Raw genomic sequence first — 16,390 nt, 5'->3', positions numbered from 1 at the left:
TTTGGAAATAAAGATTTGAAAATTTTAAAAATCCAAGATCATGACAGTCTTGCAGAAATAAAGAAATTTTTAAATGGCTGTTCAGGATGAACTATTTTTTTGAGTTGTGTCACTATTCTTGTGCACCAATGAATTGTAGGCTGTTTTCTGGGGGACCGTATCTTGCTAAGGGTCACGTGTAGAGTTATGGTTCCTTTGACTTTTTTGTTCTTGTGAGTATGGTCCGTGGTTCCGATAAGGTCCTAAAGATCTTGTTTAGAAGTGTAACTGTGCCGAGCATATATCTTGTCCTGGATTTTTTAAAACTTTTTTGAGAAATATTTTTACAAATATCTGGTGAAGGGATTTTTACCAGTAATTAGTTTACATATTCATAAGCAGAGAAGAGCCTTGAAGGAAAGGTTGATTTAGCTCGTTTTAATTGTTCCTGCAGTTGTGAATGATGCGTGAAGACATCAAAGTTTTATTTACATTTACTCTTCAATTTGTAATATTTTAAATCATATATCATCCTGGATTTTAAAAAAAATTTTGGTTTCTTTTGGTAAGATTCTACTTCTGAATGAGATTATTTTTGAAAATAATCAATAATTATATCCCTGTTTGATATATATAATGCTTAAATAGCAGAAGATAAATCAATGACTACTATAGTTTTGCTAAAATGTTTTGTGTTTTATTTAAAATTTTCAGAAATGTATAATGAGAGTTGTACTTGATTAAGACAAGTCTGTTCCTAAGAAGAATAATAACTATATGAAGATATGTAAAATGTTACGTCTATAATGACAAATTAAAGACATCAATATCATACTAAATTCAACAGAAGAGATATTAAAGATAAGAATAGGCAAAATGATGATAAAACTATTATCTTAAGAATAGAATTATCTTAGTTATAAGGAACAATGAATGAAAGTTATACATAACTTTATAAATGAAAATATTTGAAATTTAAATTTTTCTTTACATATACTTTTTAAATCAAAATGGTTTAATTTTTGCTTTTTATTCTTAATTTGATATGCTATGTGTATTTTTAGTTTATGTAATTGATAATATATATTTATTCATTTATGCATAATTTTAAATTGTTTCTTTATATAATTCTGGACATGGTTATTTATAATTTAAGTAATCTTTTGATCACTAGCCCTACCATATGAACAATTGGTTATGTAGCCTGGTTTGGGAGTAAGTATATTGCATTTATCTATAAATTTATTTTTTATACATGGATGAATTATTATTCATTATTATTGTAAATTTTGTATGAATATTTTTATTTAAAATGTGATTTAAATTTCATTAATATTTGTATGTGATTAGAACAACACACAAAATAACTTTTGAATTCAGCAACTAATTTATTTCACATGAATGTTTTCAACCTTTGCTGGCTAACATCAGGCATTTTAGAACAAACAATGCAAATATTCAAAACTAAAAGAATCAAATTTAAGAACTCCAAAAATGCAGCCTGAAAATAGCCCAATAATTCAGCAGATTGTTTGACTTTGCCTCATTTGACCTAAGATGCCTGATGATGGCCAGTAAAGCAGGCTGAAAACATTCACATAGAATAAATTAGTTGTTGGGTTTGAAGGTTATTTTACTATTTATCTAGTTCAGTGTTTCTCAACGGGGGTGTTTTTCCATGTTGAGGGGGCGATTAGTAACAATTTATATTTTGGGGGCGAAAAACAATTTTCTGGGCAATTTAGTAAAACATTATATTAAGAATAATTAGATATTTTATTCGTTATATCGTACAATAACTAAACAAATAACATTGTACTGGTCACTAGTCTATTCAATGAAGTACAAATTTGGTGTTAGCCTTGGCCCTCAGCATCAGAATTTTGAAATGAAGGAGGCGATACTACAAAACAGTTTTATTGAAGGGGCGATACTACGTTGAAGGGGGCAATGATTTGTTAGAGGTTGAGAAACACTGATCTAGTTCTTATAATATCAAATATGATTGGTATTGAAGTTAGAATGAAAGTAAATTGAAAGCTCTGATTTATTCATATATATATTTAAGTGGTTTTACTGATAACTTGTATGGTTTGAATACATTAATAGAAGTGGCATGCCATGACATTTGATGATAGGGAAGCTGCGTTTCTGTAAAGCCCTGGTCACACTATGCAATTTGTAGCCACGCAGGTGACTGCAACTGCAACAAGCGCGAGTTGCGCGCGTCTTCTTGTGGTCACACATTGTTCGTTGACGTTGCAACTCGGAAACACGTGACCCTATAATAAACCAATAAAATTACAGTAGCTTGTTTTTGACTACTTTCGTGAGTTTGCCGATATTTTACGTTCTACTTCAGAGTATTTACGGAATTTTAGCCACTTTTCTTATTAAAATAGCAAGCAGTTCCTTTTCTGGAATGAATAAAAGAAAAAAGGCGATTATTTTAATAGAGCTGGCGAAAATACATGAAAAGATAAAATCTTCGATAAAACGAAGAATTAAAATCCCACAGGTATTCGTGAGCCTGAATAAGCTCGATCAATCTCGATTCTGTAAAAGTATTAATCCTCTGACTATCCGCCATGATGATGAACTATTTTCAATGTTGTCACTGTATGACGTGGCATAAAGGCGTTTGTTGATTGGATGCGCATTTGCAATCGTTGCGAGTAGAACAAACTTTTTGTTTCTAGTTGCAATTGCAGTCGCGCCGGTTTTCGAGGGGGATTACTAGTTAACGGGAACAGCCGTCGCGGTTGCATTTGCCTGCGCGGCTAGAAATCGCATAGTGTGACCAGGGCTTAAGAAGCCGACTTTCAGGAGCAATTGGTTAATTGTGAATCAGTGATGGTCTAGGGTCCATTTGTATTCGTTTGTTCAATAAGCCAGTAAAAACTGTACACTTCTCTAAATGTATTTTTAATATCACAATTATATTCCGAATCGCCAGCCATGATATAAGGGCTACAATTAAAAATAAAATAATAAAAACTTAGTTTGTGAAATAAAATGTGTGGTGGATGTACTGTACATACCTGGTACAAAATATTCTTCAATTGTATGAATATACTTTTAAAGAAAATTATAATTAAATATAGTTTTGTGAAGAAATATACATTAAAATAACATAAAATATTCTTTACTTTTTAAATCTTAAAACAATCCACTTAGTCAAATAGCTCCATACCAGTGGCTAATATATGGAATCAGAGACGGTCCCAATAGGTATGCAGTGCGTGCGCGCACGCGGGCTGCCAAATCACCAGGATGCCGATACCGGTCAATGTCAAATACCTCTTTTGTCGCAACACTAGTATACCTCAAAGGAGGCGACAGGGTTGTTGTAAATTTTAAAACTTTCTCACCATAGCTGTAGACTGTCCATCATTTGTTTTCTAACTAATTTGTTTTAGGACCAGGTGTCCCTGGAAATTTCCAAAGTTTACTTTTCAGTTACTCTCGTTGAACTGGAAAAATTTCTGTCTTTATTACATCTAATGTTATGAAGAAATCAGTCCCCATTGTACTCAGCCAGAGATTGGTTTGGTTAAGCTTTAGTTTAATTAATATTCCAGCTCTTTTGGCAGGGTTTTATTTATGTCCCTAATTCCCTAATCTCTTAATTATTTAACTACTACTTAAGTAGAAATAAGTCAAAACTGGTTACTTTGTACTTGAATATTTGTAGTCTTGGGAAAGAAGTGGAAAGACAAATTTTTATGACAATGGATACATAAATTGTAAATTTAAGGAAAATAAATTCTACAGCTTTTTCTGTACCTTGTGCATCTCATTCATTAAATTTAGTTGTAAATGATGCTGCCAAAGTAACAGTTAATTTTTTAACATTGTACAAGAATTGTACACATTTTTTTCTGCATTCTCTTATAGATGGGACATACTAAATTGTAATGTCACTAGTTTAACATTGAAATCTGTAAGTAATACGAGATGGGAGAGTAGAATAAATATATCAAATATTTTAATGAATTTTTTTAAAACTGTCAACTAATACTGTCTATCATAAAAACATGCCAGTAAACTTCTATCGGCTGGGTTAAGTTATAAATCTACTCGTGATTCACATAATGGGGCGAGGGCGGCCAAATATCTAGCAGGCAGGCGGCTAACAGCCTGGAACTGGTCCTGGATAGAACATTGAAAGCGTTATACAATATTTTGGTGTGTAGCTTCCACCAGCTAAACTATGTGAGGTAGGTGCTCTGTAAAGCACCTGCGCGAATGTGTATAATCTGGCTGCTTTACACCACTCAGTTATTTTGGCCGTGAAAGCTGTCCTGTATTCGACAATACAGTGCTTCCATTTCAACACTGATATTTGTATATACGATAGCAATCTTATCATTTTTTTCACATTAGTATAGAAATTTGTAATAAGATACATAATGCGGTTATAATAAAATATTAATTTTAATTAATTCAAAGTACTGTACGTTAAAATATGAAAATAATCGCACAATATGTATTTATTAGTGTTGTAACGAATAGTATATTCGGCCTCAGGCCAAATACCGAATATTCGGCCAGGAGCTTGGCTGAATAGCCGAATATTCAGCCAAACTATTCGGCTTGATTAACGCACGTACGAAAATTGACGCGCAAACTGCATTATGGCAAGGATCCTGCTCTCTATTGGCCCGCTGTCACTATGCTTTGCCAATCGCGTTAATTCTTGGCAGTTCTGGCGGACAGACAAGAGTGTCATGGAAGTATGTGATAAATGATGATATCAAATGTGGATAACAATGAAATGACCTACACGTGTAAATAACGGAAGAAGAACAGAGAAGGACCGCAAAGTGAAAATGTGAAAATAAATATGAAATTGAGTCGATAACATAATCAAACAAGTCTAGGCAGCTTATTGGCACGAAATTCGCGGCTGTCAATGCCAAACAATTGTTGTCATAGTCTTCGGAAAGCTAAATGCTTGTAATGTAAGTCACTTAGCGTGCACGAGCGAAAGCCAGGGGCCGTTCGGGCTATCAAGCTGTCTCGAATCTGTGAAATCATAACTGACTTATATCGACGTCCTATCTGTCTCTTTTCTCCGTTATCACCAGGCTGAGTCACGTAATTGTAAAATGGGAACTCTATGACGGAAAAGTGATGAATCGAAAGTATCGTGAGCGCGTATTATGATGTATGCACAGGCATACATGGATTAGAGCGATAGAGGAAAGAGAAAGGGAAGAGCAAAGATGAGCGCTTAAATAAGCAGGGTCAGATCCTCAGATGTGCGAGGATTCTCCAACGATAGACGTGTACGTGTGCTGATCTTTGTAATTATAAATTGTGAATATATGTGACTTTTTTTATTTTGTGCATGTTACAAGTTATAAATAAATATAAACAAACAACACTAACTCGATAACATTAAATCTAAATACCAAAATGATTAATTTACTATGTTTTTGTTATTTATTACTCCTGTTTTTAGGTATTCGGTATTCGGCCGAATAGTAACCGAATATTCGTTACATCACTAGTATTTATATTTTAGAAAATACAAGGAAAGTGGCACTTCCACTGCTTCCAAGGATGGCATACCACTGATTAATAGAGAAGTAAACATATTAATTAATGTAGATTATCAGAGTTAAACATTATTTATGTAACTATAAAGTTATAATTACAATATAACCCATGTAAATTTTTTGTTAGTTATTTATGTTTATTAATGTGAATATTTAAACATTATCTTTCATAAAGTAATTGATTGAAATTGATATTCTGTTATCAAATAAAGCAAATCATATACAGGGAAACCCCGGTTGTTGAGTTATTGGTTTGATACTAAAATCCCAATTACTGCTTCATTACTGCTTGAATTATTGTGATAGATTTTTGTGCCAAATAAAAATTTTCATTCAGTATTTTTAGCTCAAAATATGAAATGTTGGATAATTGGTTTTTTAATGATTTCATAGTGCAAAACATTTCACATTCAATTCAATTTTTTTCACTTAGACCCAAAAATTATTTTTTGGAACCATTCTAAGATAATGAAGGGTTACAGCAATACTTGTTTGCATTTGCATTGAGATTTATTAGTTAAGTACAGTAGTTAAGTTGCTTTTGCAATTCCTGCCTGCAACATTTCATCAAGAGCTTTTCCAAACATGCTAGATGCTTGCCTGTTAAGTTTACTTATTCAGAAAATCAAAATTTTCTGAATAAATAAATTTGAAATGGCAACATCAAATTAAACATGCAGTTTAATTTGTATATAAATTTATAATTTTGTACTTTAGATAATGCCTCTGCTTACCCAATAAAACCTAGTGATTTGTGTCAAAACATTAATCATTTTTTTTACCATCTTATATGACATTACTCCAGTCTGTGGACCAGTGGAGTGATTTTAACATTTAAAGCATATTATCTATGTAAGACATTCTTCTATGCAATTGAAAAAAATAACAGGAGAAGCTTTTATAGGATTTTGGGAAAATTTTAGCATAAAAAGTGCTCTTGAAAACATTGATGAAGCATAGAGATGATGTGATAAGTAACATGAAAGCTGTTTGGCAAAAACTTATTCCTGAATGTGCAATGATTTCCAAGGATTTAACTGAAATTAATGGTACTGTAGAAGAGATTATGCAACTAGTGTTGGTTCTAAGATTAACTGAAATAGATAAGAAGAAAGATATTCAAAAATTGTTCCTGTCTCATGATAATGACTTACTAATGCAGAACTCATTTATCTGGATATAGAACGAGTGCTCAAGGCTTAGAATGATAGCATTAAGGATGATGAAATTAAAACAGCAATGAAGGAATTCACATTAAAAGAACTAGATGAAAGATTTTGTGACTGTGAATTTGCTAAGCATAAAATAATGAATAGCAATCCAATGTTGAACATTTAATAAAAATGTGCTGAGAAATAGAAAATGCCATTTACTGTTATAGTCATGTAACAAGAGAAGAAACAAATTTTTGAATCAAAATGTCTCACATTATTTTTTTAAAGAAATGACTTTTATGTTTTGTTTAATAATAAACTTTTAAATAATCAAACATCTTTACTACACCCAATACATTTAAAGCTATACATCAATCAAAGCTGAATATTATCGGGCTAGCAATAGCTACAATACTAATAATTTAATAGACAATTTGGCATTAGAGTTAGGTGTTAGATGCCATCTCTTGGTAAATTTAATAATTATAATTTCATTAAATTTAAATAATAATTTTAGAATTACTGGAAGTAAAGAATCAGCCTGAAGTGGGACTCGAACCCACAACTCCTGCTTACTGTGCAGATGCATTGCCAATTATGCTACCCGGACTTTCGGTCTGATCTCCCCTTCCAGCATATATAAGCTAATGATATAACCATTGACAGTTATTACAATGCTGGCTGGGGATGCATTCAGTGCCCACAATGGGCAAACAACTCCCAAGGCACTCAACTGGCCATCGCAAGTCGTGAGCGCTGAATGTGTCCCCAGCCAGCATTGTAATAACTGTCGATGGTTATATCATTAGCTTATATATGCTGGAAGGGGAGATCAGACCGAAAGTCCGGGTAGCATAATTGGCAATGCATCTGCACAGTAAACAGGAGTTGTGGGTTCGAGTCCCACTTCAGGCTGATTCTTTTCTTCCAGTAATTCTAAAATTATTATTTAAATTTAATGAAATTATAATTATTAAATTTACCAAGAGATGGCGTCTAATACCTAACTCTAATGCCAAATTGTCTATTAAATTATTAGTATTGTAGTTGTTGCTAGCCCAATAATATTCAGCTTTGATTGATGTATAGCTATAAACTTTTAAAACTAATAACTGCATTTAATTTGTTACCTCCTTCCTTTAAAGTATGTAAATAAATAAATATCTAGTGTAATATTTAAAATTACAAGTTTAAATTTGGAAAATTCTTGACTATACTCTGCTATTTCCTTTATTTTATTCTTGATTATTGCAGTGTGTTTCCTGGCAAAATTAATCAAAGTAACTGGGGTTTCTCTGTATATATAATGAAACACATATTGGAGACTAAAAGAACTAATTCACTTCAAAAATGATATTTATTAAATATGTGGGATCTGCAAGTGTCTGTAATGCTGAAACTTGCTGGAGAGTGACAGAGTACAATTTACCATGAGTACAATCACACCAAGAGATGCAAAAAAACTAATTTTATATACACAATTCTTATATACAGTACATTCACAAAATTCACAAGTGTTTAGCACATGACAGCTCACAAAAATTAGGCAGATGAAGAACAAGGGGAATGGTCCACTGAATACCAAAAATATTCGCACTTTGGGAATGCAAAGCAGAGAGAAATCCTATCCACAGTGACAAAGGTTGTCTCTCACCAACAGTTTCTTCAATGTTAATGGATTGCAAAAAAAGAAAAGAAAAACAGTTAGACTTACACCTCTTTTCAACACAAAGAAAGCAGACGAACTCTTTGATGAACCTGGGTCTATGGTAAGACACACTTCCCTTACAGTCTATGGATAGAATGCCCAATTCTCGCACTGAACACCCCTTTTATATAGTGCCATCGGTGCAGAGCTGCCATACAAAAACCGCCCAAAGTCATGCAAAATACAATGAAAGAAGAATGTAGACATTGGGTAAAGTACAAGTAATAATTTACATCACGTACTTAGTCGACCGACAAACAAAAAGTAAAAAGGATAAATAACAATATATAAAGGGGAAACAAAAAAATATATATATACAATTTTTTTTTTAACATAACCCAACAATAAATCTTTTGACATAAATATAATTTTTCAGGTGAATCAGTTTTTAATGTGTGATTGTATTCAATATACAATTTAATATGAATTTTTTTTTTTACATTTTTTATGTATTTGTGTAAGCTTTTTATTACATGTAGTTTTTTTGTATACAATACAAATATAATCCCATAATATATAACACAACAAAAATTATCTTAGGAAACAACAACAGAGATCTAGAATTTAATAAACAGAGTAAAGAGTAATCAGTTAAAATTCTGTTTATCTTAATCTATAAACTCATATACAGATTGACTTAATTAATTAATAGGAATAGTATTGTTAATAGTGAAAGACATGCATTTTGTACTCCATATACATAAGATATATTTATATATATCCTACAGATATTATTGACAAGAACACCCAAAATATTAGATTATAAACTGTGATTCAATGAATAAAAATTTGGAGGTTGAGACTCAACCATCCTTATGCAGATAACAATATTAAATATTTTATAATAAATGGTATTAAAAAAGATTTAAGAGAGAGAAATATTGTTGTATTTAATGACTATACAATATTATACTAGTATAAAATTATTAAAACAACAGGAAATGAAGGTAAACAAGATCTAGGCCAATCTTTGAAAAATTCACGTGACATAAGTTGTTTATAAAGCACTCACAAGTTGTTTGTTCATAATATAAATGAAGATATTTTAGAATGGTGATTGTTCAAGGTTTTTTGATGATTCTTTCTTACATTTTTAATTTTGAATTCTTCTGTAGTTGATAAATGTAAGTCTAAATTCAAAATTTTGTCTTGGAGATATTAATAATAAAATTAAAATTATACTCATGTTGTTGTAATCATCCAAAGCATTAAAAATATTTGTTTGCTTATGATCATCTGTTTTAATGGATATGAACAATTCTTAACATTAGGCTACATAAAAATTATTATTGGAAAATAATTTAATGAAACTGTGATCTTATAATTATGTGTATATATGTATATATATATAAAAAATTAAATGCATAAATTACTTTTCAGGATCAGAAACACTAGATTACGGGGATAGAACTCTTCAAACGGAAGATAAATCTCATCAATGGTTCGGTGCCACCGTTCAAACGTCGGGAGAAAACGGAATTATTGCGGTAAATTTCCAGTTTATTAATGAAAAAAAAAGAAAGAATTTAAATTTAATAAATTTTTAACGTAATTAATTANAACATCAATTAATTGAAAGCTTTCCAGTCGGCAAATTTAAATTTCTGCTAGTGCTCTGGCGCTGAAATCTTTGGCTATGTCTTGGGCTACTCCAATATTATTTTTGTTGGTGTGCATGTTTTAGCTGGCAGCACTGGTGCGACCATGAGAGGGTACTTAAGGACGTGCCAGGATTTGAACAAATTTCAACATGGGATAGGTTAATATAGTTTTTCATACATAATCAGTTATCCAAAAAATTGATTTTCTGAACAACCCCAGTCCCCAATTGATTCGGACAATCGATGCTCTACTGTACTTTCATTAGTATGAAAGGCAAAGTTTTAAACATGAAAAAGCATATATTTGTTCACAAATAATTAAAATTTACACACTTTTTCTGGCATTTAAAAGATTATACTTTTGAATGTTTAAAATCACATAATAAGGTTCTTTAACACATTCTGACAACTATTTCATTCCTGAATATAAATTTATCCCCTAAAAGGTGTCCAAAATAATGAATTTGCAATGTACAGTATTTTATAAATATATTAGAAAAATAGAATAGAATTTAAATATAGAATAAATCAGACATAAAATACTACCATATTCTCTTCAAGGTCATAGTTCTGTTAGAAATTTAATATGCTACAATTTGTTTTATAAAGGTTCTTCAAAGATATATTTTGTTTTTGTAATTACATATTTAATTCTAATATTATTTTATACTTTTCTTTATGTAATAAATTAAACAGTTATAAAGTTATAAAGACATATATACTGGTATAAGACAAGATATATAGTACATTTACTTTCACATACAGGCATACCTTGATTAATGTTACCTCTGGTAATGAAGTTTGCAATTTCCAGCCCAATTTAATATAAAAATATTAAAATTTTAAGATCAATACCAGGAAGTCATACAATTGCCTAATGACTGCAACTCATCACATACACCAAGTTATAAGTGTGTATATTTCAACAATTTTGCATCATTGGAATAATGTAATCATTGCTTATACTTTGTAAGGTGTATTTCAGTGTGAAGTAATGAAGTATAAAGAAAAGAATAAATTTTACTAGAAGAAAATAACATTGAATAGATTAGAAATGGTGCAATCAATAGATTTCAAAAATATGGACAAAGAACATATGAAATTTATTAAATGCAAAAGATAATGGTTTTTCAATGGAAGATTTAGAAAAACTTGTTAATAATGAAGCAAAAAAGAAAAAATAAAGATGAAATTAAAAAACTTCCTACCAAAAAAGTGTTAGTAATCAAAGATTTAAAAAGTTGTTTCACATTGAAAATGATCATGATTTAGGAAGAAGTGTTATTAAAGCAATCAGTGTAAATTGCAATAAATCCGTACAGGTAATTGTTAAATGAAAGACAAATAAAAGCATAAACATTCAACTTCATATTCTTAATTTTTAAAATGTAATTTTATACTTGGTTTGGAATATGATATTAACTTTTTGTTTAATAAAACTTTTTTTTTTTAAAGTGTTTCATTTTTTTTACATAAGCATGTATTTCTATTAAGGCCATAGTATTTATACCTGTGAGAACAAAGTTTTTCTTAAAGTAATTTTGTTTGTTGAACACATTCTCTTTGTTAATTGAAGTATGCCTGTACTTTGCATATACAATTGATTTATAATGTTTAGTGCTGTCAGCTTATGTGCTTGCAAAATTTTAAAAGAAAGATAAGTTAGCTACATAATTTATAACAGTGGTCCCCAACCCCCGGGCCGCGGACCTGTACCGGTCCGTGGATCAAATGGGACTGGGCCGCCCAAGGAACATTAAATTATTTCCGTTTTATTTACTATGGTGTATTTCTCTCGGAACAACGAAATAAACTGGACATAAGAAACACGCTTCGGGTGTTATTGTCTCCTACTTCCTCCAGATGGAACTGTCGCGTTACAAAGAAACGTGCTCAGGGTTCTCATTGATTTAGCGTTCTAGTGAGTTAAAATGTTAAATCACATTATATTTATTTTTTGGTGTAACTGTATTTTGAAGACATGTTTAAATACAATTAAATTAAAATTATTAAATTAAATCAATCTAAAATATAAAAAATCAACGTTCCCCCTCAGTGGGCCGCGGTAAAATTATCAAACGTTGACCGGTCCGTGGAGATAAAAAGGTTGGGGACCGCTGATTTATAAAATATGAGTAAAAGTATTTAATTTAAGCATTTTATTAATATTCTATAATAATAATATAATTTTAAAAAATTAGAAAGTTTTCATTATAAATAAAATTGTATTCAGGGTGATAGAGAAGAGTATTTATCTTTATTTATCAAGTTTTGACTGTTTTTTCTCCTCTTCATTATTACAATAAAAACCATTATCAAAGTTTGCCGTATAAAAATCTATAAACAAGCAAAAATTGCAAAAAAAATTTTTTAATCAGTGTTGAAAACACAACAATAATTTTTCAAAATTGTTTAATTAACTGAACATTTGAGTACAGTAATGTATCATCACTTGTCTATCATATGCATTATGTAATTATATGCTTAGTGAATTTGTGTGCGACGATAGTCATCAGTATGTTAATCAGCAGTGCAATTTTGTATAGAGATATGAAAAGGCCGTTATCTTGTAATTATTTAAAAAATTAGGTTAATTTTTTATAAAAATATGGAGTTAAAATTAAAAATTAGGCCCACCAGTGGCCAAGTGGTCTTTGTTCCCTGAACACTAGGAGTTCGGTCATGGGTTCATGGCTTGCTTGGACAGGCTGGCCATGTGGAGTTTTCATAGTTTTCTCCACGTCTGTAACGCCTAAGTAGGAGCCAGTTTTCCTTAAAAAGACCTCCCGGAAGGCATCCCCCTAGGCAGATTGCCCAAGTGTTTCATTCCCATAACTAAACAAACAACAAATAATTAAAAATTAATATGTTCAACTAAATGACGTTATTTTTAATTTAAATTACATAATTGATTAAATTTTTAGCTTAGAAATAGCCTGAAAAAATCCAGCAGTATTTTATTGCTTGCTTTGGATTATAATTTCCCGAGAACAGACACTTTTAATTTTTGACAAACATTAATTAAAGAGTTTCTGTTAAAATTTGAATATTCTGTTTATATGTCTTTCATCATTTTAAATTAATATGAAACATTAAAACTAACTGTTTGAGATGTTTTTTTTTTTTTTTTTTTTTTTGGTAAGCTTAGAAAGTTGAGATGCAAATATTGGTTTAAAGAGGTTGGGAAAAGGTGCACACTGAAGTGATCAACAATTTGTGAGAAAAAACTCATGATAAGTGGTGGAGATAGGTTAATCTAAAAAACATTTTCTGCTATATTCAAATACAAGAAAGTAGATTAACAGTTGAAATTATGATAATGAATTGTATTTCACAATATATGTTACCTCCAAATTATCCAAAGTCAAATTCAGTCTCTATCAAAACATTGTATCCTTCAATTCAGAAAATGATCTTTCAACTGAAATTATAGGTTCATGCTTATCCAGAATTCCAGGGGTTCAGTTTTATCCATTACTTTTTCATTTCTGGGTTCTTAAGCAGTCTCAGTTGTATATTTTTTGGTGCGAATCCTTTTAATTCATTTCTTTCTTCAGAGAATATCTGACATTGCTCCTCAGTGCGCTTAGTAAATCCACTGAGGAGTAATGCCAAACTGATAATTGCAGAACATAGAAATTTTTGTATCCATGAACAGTTTATTTTGAAAGTTCTCTGAAATAATTTTTTGAGTTTTTTTGCATCAACAAAAGTTTCAAAAAATGCAAAATAAAATTTCATCTGAAATAACAGATGAAATTTTATAATGGTTAATTTTTTATATATAAGGTTAAATCACAAAAATTAGTAATATATTTTAAGAGTTGAATGGATTTGAAAATATTTTTTTTAAAAATAATTTTATTTCATTCATATTGATATATAATATAATAGCAAATATAAACCATAAATGAAAAGGCACAAAACGAATTTATTATGTGATATGCATATATTGTCAATTCTTATATACTTTTTAATTTATTACATATTATTTCTTAATTAAATATGATTAAAATAGATAGTTAATATACAGAGAGTTGTAAGGAAAACATATTGTGCTCTTGCAACCAAAGCATATTTTGAAGTTCTTTAAAATAATATAGTGTGTTTTGTATCTCTAGAGCTTTTAATTTATTTTTAAATAAAGATTTAAATTTAATATGTGCAACCTATTTAAAGTCATTACTGAATATTTTAGGTATATCACATTTTTATATTACTTTTTGAAAAAATATATCTTTTAAAACAGATTTTTTGAAAAAATATTACAAGGGTCATTCAAGGTTAAATGAGACTTTTGGCCTATAATTTCAAAAAGTAACTGTAAAACCCAAAGAGGGAGTAGCATTATCCATCCCAAGATTTCTGTAGCAAGCATGACATATTTTGTGCACGCGTAGCAGTTTTAGCAATCATGGCAGAAGGTAATGTGTCCGCAACGGTGGAACAGCAATGTGTAATCAAATTTCTCATGAAGGAAAAAGGTTAAACCTGCTGAAATTTTGAGAATATCGAGTGCACAGTATGGGAACAAACACTATTGCAGGCAAGAGTATATACAAATGGTGTCGACAATTTGGTTTAGGACGAGAGCTGGTGACAAATGAAACACATGGACATGTTCATCTGACTGCTACAGATGGAGGGTATTTCGAAAAATTGGCGTAGTTTACACATGTTTTGGACATTCCTTTTGGTGTGTAGAAATAAAAGTCTTGTTTAACCTTGAATGACCTTTGTACTTGTACTTCTATAGGAAGTACAGTAGAGTACAGTACAGTAGTATCAATTATCTGAATCAATTGGGGATGGGTTCGGAAAATCAATTTTTTGGATAACTGATTATGTATGAGAAAATATATTAACCAAGCCCATGTTGAAATTCGTTCAAATCCTGGCACCCTCTCAGAAATTCGTTCAAATCCTGGCATAAATACCCTCTCATGGTTGTGCCGTGCTGCCAGCTAAAACACGCACACCAACAGAAACAATATTGGCATAGCTCAAGACATAGCCAAAGATTGCAGTGCCAGAGCACTAGCAGAAATTTAAATTTGCCGACTGGAAAGCTTTTGGTTAATTGACATTTTGGTTGATCGATATTTGAATAATCGATGCTCTACTGTATTTCTTATTCATTTTATAAATTAGAAAATCAAGTTAAGCAAAATTACTTATTTACATGGACAAAAAGGCATTATTCTAAACATAACAGTAAGAAGCCATTATTGCACTTCTTTACGTATTTGGCAAAATGGATAAAATGATCCTGTTTTGAAAAAAATATTTTAGGGATACCTATCAGTTAACTGGTATATGAATATACAACTGTTGTTATAAAAATGAAGTTTTATCTTAGAAGGATTTTATGATTGCAATGTTCCAGGCAGTAAAATTAGGAAAAGCCTTAGCCTTTCTCAAAATACTATGTCAATAGCTTATTACAAGTGAAACTTATGTCTATAATTTTGGCTGTTGTGATTTCAACAAAGATGTAAGCTGTAAGTTAGTTTTGCCAAAGACTGAAGGATTGCATGGTTCTCAATAAATTTTTATCATGTTTAACTTGGAGGGTTGCAATTTGAAAAAATTGTAGATCTATAAATTTTCACTGTCATCCACCTGTCTGTCCTTCCGTAATCTTCAGAACAGAGTTAGATAGATGAAATTCACAACCAGAAATGGAAAGTTTAGGGGCAGAAGGCCCAATTAACTATATATGAACTTTCAATGCAAGCCTGAAGTCACATTATTTCAATTCAAAACTTTTCCTCTAAAAGGAGTTAGATAGATGACCGGCATGACTATTGATAACAGGAAAATTACAGGGGTAAGACACTACTAATTTGAGGTGGTGAGCATATATTTTAAATTAAATAAATTTAAACAAAATTATTAAAAATTACAACCCAGCATTGTGATGTTACAATAAATAATTGCTTGTGCTAAAAAATCATAAAAAAATAATAATGTACTCAGATTCATGTACCAGACAAAACAAAAATATTAAAACTGTTTTAAGTTTATTTAAATTGATGAAAAATACAGAAATAAAAGCTTAATCAATTGAAATGAAATTTTTGNATTCCGGCCCACACATTTAGTTTTTGTGGAGTTTGGCTATGAACTTCACGAAATATGCTTGGGTTATTATCTGACCAATATCGACAATTGTGACGATTAACCATTGAGTTTAAAAAAAACGTGCACTCGTCGGAAAAACAAATGTTAAAAAGATAATCCACGTCAACTCTTAATCTTTCTGTCATAATTTCACAAAACCGTTGTCGCCGATCAAAATCATTTTTATTTAATTGGTGAACTAAATTAATTTTGTACGGATGAAACTTGTGAGTTTTGAGGATCCGGCAAATAGATGTTCTG

The 16,390-nt window shown here is 30.6% G+C and overlaps 1 protein-coding gene across 1 annotated transcript in view; it reads left to right on the top strand.

Moving 5' to 3' along the window:
* Positions 1-1,048: 1,048 nt before the first annotated feature.
* Positions 1,049-16,390, top strand: part of LOC111621249 (microprocessor complex subunit DGCR8-like) — an 87,406-nt gene continuing 72,064 nt past the window's right edge. Inside the window, exon 1 of the mRNA XM_023363330.1 lies at positions 1,049-1,194. The gene's annotated coding sequence lies outside the window, so the exon portion shown is untranslated. The remainder of the gene's footprint in view (positions 1,195-16,390) is intronic.

This window comes from Centruroides sculpturatus, unplaced genomic scaffold (genome assembly GCF_000671375.1).
Source record: "Centruroides sculpturatus isolate CEXI.00-Female unplaced genomic scaffold, Cexi_2.0 scaffold283, whole genome shotgun sequence".
NCBI lineage: Eukaryota > Metazoa > Arthropoda > Arachnida > Scorpiones > Buthidae > Centruroides > Centruroides sculpturatus.
This window is presented reverse-complemented; position numbering and strand designations above follow the sequence as displayed.